Genomic DNA, 6,915 nt, shown 5'->3' on the forward strand with positions numbered 1-6,915 from the left:
ACTAAGTGAGGTGCAATATAAACTTTTAAGGATTTTTATCTTTTGTTCACTGCTGTAACCTCAACCTTGGAATAGTGCCTAAAAATGGTGACTCAATGTTTTATTGAATCACGAACACCTTAAACTTCACCTCCACTTATTACTCCCCCATCTCAGAAACTTATGCCCTTGATCCAGCCCCAGTGTTACTAATTTGGTGACAAATTCAAGCAGGGCTTATAGGAGAGCCAACTCATAAGGCTTATGACAAAAGTACTCAGGCATCCTAAAATCAGTATCTGGACCAACATAAGTTACTTAAAATATTTCACAGCCTACCTCCAGAAAAAACAAATTCACTTTAGAAAGAGGGAGAAAGCAAGAGATCAGTATCCATAATATACTGCATATCACGCCTTTTGCAGCTATTTCTAGTCAGCACCTGGCAAAAACTTTATTTTACACCTTTTTTTCATTTTGCCTTGATCCTCTATTTTATTAATGACTGCTTGGATAGCTTCTTGGTTACCCAGGAGCTGGTGAGGTCCAACAGCATGTGGATTTTCATCTAGTTCCAGGAGACTAGGGACTCCAGTAGGAAGCGTTATGTGGATAATGTCTTCATCTGAAATACCTTCCAGATGTTTCAGGAGGGCCCTACTGCTATTTCCATGAGCAGATATCAGAATGGTTTTGTCACTTAATACTTCAGGAGCAATCTTCTCATTCCAATATGGAAAGAGTCTCTCCAGAACCTTCTTTAAGATTCCAGATCATGGCACGTGATCCACAGGCACATCACACACTTTATACCTCCCGTCATTGTAGATTTCATGGTAGTAAGGATGAGGTTCATCAATAGGAGGTGGGGTCACATTGGAGCTTCTACTCCAGAGTCTCACTTGTTCTTCACCATGATTCAAAGCCATTTTCTCCCTTTTGAGACTGATAAAGGCTCCATAGTGACGTTCGTTTAGATGCCAGGAGCTTTCCACGGGAACCCATTTCTGACCCAGCTCTTCCAGGATCAGCCAGGCTGTGTGGATGGACCAATTAAGGGCAGATGTGAACACAAGATCAAACCCAAAGTTTAGTGCTTCAATTGTTTCCCACAGTTTTGGGTTTCCTCGATTCCTTCACTGTTAAGTTTCTGATCTACCCAACTACAAAAATGTTCTCTTCATTCCAAGCATGCTCTCCATGTTTTAACACAATAACTTTATACTTGGACATACTGATGGCTGAGCTTCCCTGGTGTGTTGAAATGGGCCAATGTTCAGTGATAGCAATGCATCTGCCGACAGGCCAGCAGCAGCCTCCTGGGGCTGCGGAGCAGCCAGCACCTCCTAGGAATCCTATCCTATGCTTTTAAATATTAAATATTTTTGACAACAGAGAGTATTTAAAAGAAATAATTTCAGCATGCTGACACAATTTTTTCATTGTAAGCTGCCAAAGACAGTAGAAAATTTCTGGCCAGTTTCTCAGAATTTACCCTTTATAGTCTCTGATCATTTATTTATCTGACTTAACATTCTTTGATTTAATCAGACTTTTCCTAGTTGTTCACAAATGGTCACTGGATTTGTATTAACTGTTCTAATTCTCTCTAATAGTGGTTTAATATATTTAAAGTCATAGAGAGCTTTAAAATTAATACAGATTAAGAAACATGAAGCTCTCATTATTATTTGGCAGTTTTGGGTCTCAAATGGGAGAGACAAAAAATAGTTCCATAAAATAAGAAAGAGAATTCTGATCCACATAATTTTGTGTTATCTTGTTAAATTTAGGTAATTCAAAATAAATATCTCCAACAGTGTCTAGATTATGCTATAAAGCGTACAGAGAAGCATAGCATTGTCCCCCATATATTATTATTAATGGTGTACTGTAGAATTCTGCCTTATTATTTTTAAGATACAAAAGGAAGCATTTGATAGCATATAATTTATGGGTGACACCATACAATTGTATTCCTACTCTAAAAGCCTTCACAATTTGATGATATTAAATTGTTACCTTCTTATATACTTCAGCTATTAACTTCAATTGATATTTGATTTTTTATGAACAAAGGAAACCGAGCATAACTTTTGTTATTTTTTTCTTTAATAACAATATAGTAATTGAAAGAAAAATCTAAAAGAGCTGAACTAATAGGACACAGCAGCCAGTATTCATTTCCTTTCTTAGGTATCAGGCACTACCCCTGGTACAGAAAAAGCTTATATTTTAGTGTTCATTGGTCCTCTACATCCACTTACACTCAGCAGTTTTAGAAAACAATATTAAGTGGATAAGCCATTACTCATTTCTACTTTTGCTACCTTCTTACAAATGTAAAGGTTAGTTCATTATAATCTACCTACTTTTTACTGTGTAACTCTTATAGTGGTCTGCTTGATGATGTTCCAAATATGAGCAGTTTTATAATTTCTTCTCCCTCTAATACATGACTTTTCATTTTAAAAATCCTCCTTTAAATACCTGCAGGAGAGCAGAATATAAGTTATGTGGAAATAGTTATGTCACAGTGAGCTTGATTTAACTGCAGCAGAATATATTGAAATAAACGATACTTTAAAGGCTAAATCGGGCTTATGGAAATATGTTTTGAAAGCTCGTTGGGAAATCAGTAAACTAAAGAAGGAGGGGATGGATAGGTCCATAACAGCCCCTTTGATAATATCTTATTTGTTGGCTGTCCTAAATCAGATAGGAAAGAATTAAAACCTTTAATTTCCCTAGTCCTATCATTCTCTAGGTAATGTCCTTTACACAGAGAGGAAATGCCAGTCAAAGTCGCTATTAAAAAAAAGTCATCACAATAATATTTCAAATATTTTCATGCATTTACCTATCAACTGGAGAAAAATAAAGAAGGCCTTTGGAGGAGGGATAAAAGCAAGTAATAATTTTATAACACATTAATGAAAAAATGCAACCACCCTGTCATCTACCACCCCAACCATTTGCCCTTCTTAGACATTACAATGCCTATTTCACATTTTAAAATAAAAAGTACAGGTGACTCTGTGCTGTCTTTGTTTTAAACCATTTTATATGCATGTAAATGTGACATCGTGTTCTAGTTTGCTAGCTGCCAGAATGCAATATACCAGAAAAGGAATGGCTTTTAAAGAGAGGAATCTAACAAGTTACAATATTACAGTTCTAATACCATGAAAACATCCCAGTTAAAGCAAGTCTATAGAAATGGCCAATCTAAGGCGTCCTGGGAAAGATACCTTGATTCAAGAAGGCCGATGAAGTTCAGGGTTCTCACTCAAGTGGAAAGGCACATGGTGAACACGTTATCTGCTAGCTTCCTCTCCAGGGCTCTTGCTTCATGAAACTCCCCTGGGCATTCTCCTTCATCTCCAAAAGTCACTGACTGATGGCTCCTGTCTCTCAGAATCTCATGGCTTTCTCTCTTGTTCTGTCATCATTCTCTGCTCTCTCAGAACCTCAAGACTTTTCTAAAAAAAGGTTCCTCTTTAAAGGATTGCAGTAAAGTAATCAACACCCACCTGAAATGGGTGGAGACATGTCACCACCTAATCAAGTTTAATATTCACACTTGATTGAGTCACATAATCTAATCAAAGTTTCCAACATGCAGCACTGAATAGGGATTAGAAGAAATGATTGCCTTTACAAAATGGGATTAGGATTAAAACATGGTTTTTCTAGGGTGCGTACATCCTTTCAAATCAGTACATTCCATCTTCTGCACCCTGAAAAAGACATGTTTTCCCCATATACAAAATACATTCATTCCATAACAATATCAGAGAACCTTAAACCATTTCAGTAACATTACAAATACAATGCAAGGTTAAAACCAGTACAAAGTCTCAAAGTCAGCTACAGGCATAGATAGTCTTAAGGCAAAATCTTCTCTTTTGGCTCTGGACCTGGAGCTCAGAACAATTTATTTGCTGCCAACATACAAAGGAGGAACAGTCATAGGATACATACACCCATTTCCATAGGGAGGAAGAAACACAGGGCTCACAGGATCCAAGCAGTCTCAAAAACTTGCAGGGCAAACTCCATTAGATTTCAAAGTCTGAGAGTCATTTCTCTTCAGAACTTTAGAAAGTACAGTTCACCCTTTCCAAGGGCCTATGCATTGGCCCACCTCTCTCAGAATGCAATCTTAGGGGACATTGCAGAGACCTTTTTTTTTTTTTTTTCGGCTTCACACTCTCCAAGGATCTGCACTGAACCTGGGCTCTCTGTCATTTCTGAGGCACACACTCAACCCCTCCATGTGTTGGCAGCCTGGCTTTCCCCAAACCCCAAGGAATGTGCTTCATTCTCTCCAAGGCCTGAGGCAACCTGACTCTTCCAATGCAAAGAGGTGGAAGGCCCATCCTCTGCCTTCAGGGTAAACTCACCCTTTGCCGTGCTTGGGTAGGTCTCTCTAGTGGCCTGAGACTTCTTGACTTCAGACCCCAGCCTCCATGATTTTGCCTCTAAAGTTACTTTTTCCCCAATGTGTCCCTTCGCTGTCCCTCTCAGTCCCATCTGGCAATGGTTCTCTTCATTTTTATTTTGATACAATCCTGCAGCACTCTCATTGGCTTTCTATGCATTGGCCTCAGATACTGCCCAGCAGACATAAGGAGTTTCCACAAATCCTCCCTGGATAACTCCAAGTCCAATCCTAGCTTTCTCTGAAATGGCTGACTGGTTCCACATTCTGCTAAATCCTCACGTGGGGCAGTATTCTCTGAGGTTTCCCTTCCTGGAAGCCCAGAATTTTACAGAACATCAATTTCTGGATTCTTTGTACCCAAGAATTAAGTTCTCGGCTTATCTCTCTCCTGTTGCATTTCTCTATAAGATGTGAGGAGATGCCAAGTTGCACCTTTCACATTTCATTTGGAAACCTCTTCCATTAAATATTGAAGTTCATGGCTTCTAAAATCTGTCTTCCAGATTATTTGCCATTTAAAAGCAAGGATCACCTTCCTTTCAGTTTACAATAACACATGCTTCATCATTGTCCAAGACCCTATCAGAAGTATCTTTAGAGTCCACATTTCTGCCAACAGTCTCTTTAAAACATTCCAGGCCTTCTCTATCAAGCTCCTCACAACTCCTCCAAAATCTACCCCTTATCCATTTAGAACACTGTTCCAACATGTTTGGCATTTGCAAACCACATCAGCACCCCATGCCTCCAGTACCAAAATCTGTTCTGGTTTGCTAGCTGCCGGAATGCAATATCCCAAAAATGGAATGGCTTTTAAAAAGGGGAATTTAATAAATTACAAGTTTACAGTTTTAATGCCATGAAAATGTCCCTATTAAAGCAAGTCTATAAAAACGTCCAATCTAAGGCATCCAGATAAAGATTCCTTGATTTAAGAAAGCCGATGAAGTTCAGGGTTCTCACTCAAGTGGAAAGGCACATGGCAGACACAGCATCTGCTAGCTTCTTCTCTGGGCCTCTTGCTTCATGAAGCTCCCCTGGGGCATTCTCCTTCATCTTCAAAGGTCACTGGTGGCTGGCTCCTGTCTCTCGCAGAATCTCATGATTTTCTCTGTTGTCCTGTCGTCATTCTCTGCTCTCTCAGAATCTCAAGCCTTTTCCAAAACTGCTTCCTCTTTTAAGGATTACAGTAAAAAAATCAAGGCCCTCCTGGAATGGGTGGAGGCATGCCTCCATCTAATCAAGTTTAATATTCACACTTGATTGAGTCACATCTCCATGGAGATAATCTACTTAAAGTTTCCAATTTACAATGCTGAACAGGGATTTGAAGAACTGCTTTATGAAATGGGATTAGGATTAAAACATCGCTTTTCTAGGGTACATACATCCTTTCAAACTGATACACATAGTATTTGAAAACAAATAAGAAATTATTACATGATATTATAGATTTTTTGTGCAAAGTGTTCGCTAAATGATACTATCCAATAAATATGATAATTTTATCAAAATATATTATGCTGTCTCTGGGTATATTCTTCTAAACTTATTCAAGGTATGAGCAAATGGCCACGTTTGGTGAATGTGCTGCTAATTAAGTGGAGTTTAGGGTAGAGATGAAATTAAAAAATAAAAATGATCACTTTATGATTATATACATAAAAATACCTGCAATTAAAGTTATATACAAATATCTATAATAAGAATAACATTTCCATCACCATATTACATATTTCTGGTGTCAATTTTAATAAAAATCTGTTTGAAAAAGGAGATTGTCATGGCTCCAGTTTCTTTTCAAGTTCCTTGCTTGATTCTAAGTTTAATGCAGTCTTATTAAAATCAATGTATCTGAGTTACTACATTATAAGCTGTTTTAGTTTCCCATCTGCTAAATCAAATACCATCTAATTGATTAGTTAAACAATGGGAATTTATTGGCTCAGAGTTTGAGGCTAGGAGTCTACAATCAAGGTATCAGCACAGCCTGGTTTCTTCTTGAAGACTTGGGCACCTGGGGTGGGCGGCCAGTGATCCTTGGTCGTTGGGTTTTCTGTCACATGTCAGTGAACATGGTGGCCTCTCCTGTCCTCCAGATTCCTTTGACTTCAGAATCTGGCTGCTCCTGTGGCTTTTCTCTGCATGTACAATTTATAAAGACTTCAGCTTATAATGACTTCAGCTATATGTTATTAAGGCCCACCCTCATTCAGTTTGGGCACCCTGTAACCAATAATCTTCAAAGATCCTGTTTACAAATGGGCTCACATCCATAGGACCAAACATTGGCACCTGAATATGGCTTTTGTGCAGGCAGGATTCAATCTCCAACCATTAGTCTAACTCTGGACTCCAGAGCCTGTCCAGATCCTGTTTCTAATATCTTGGATCAAAGTTCACCACCTTTATCAGCTCCTGGAATGCTTGAGTAATACACCTAGATAAAGAATTAACATCACCACAAATTCATTTGTGAATTCAGCAGT

The 6,915-nt window shown here is 38.5% G+C and overlaps 1 pseudogene; it reads right to left on the minus strand.

The window, feature by feature from the left end:
• Positions 1-410: 410 nt before the first annotated feature.
• On the minus strand, positions 411-1,212 carry LOC143647707 (bisphosphoglycerate mutase pseudogene; annotated as a pseudogene).
• Positions 1,213-6,915: the final 5,703 nt, after the last annotated feature.

Source organism: Tamandua tetradactyla, chromosome 10 (genome assembly GCF_023851605.1).
Source record: "Tamandua tetradactyla isolate mTamTet1 chromosome 10, mTamTet1.pri, whole genome shotgun sequence".
Classification (NCBI taxonomy): Eukaryota; Metazoa; Chordata; class Mammalia; order Pilosa; family Myrmecophagidae; genus Tamandua; species Tamandua tetradactyla.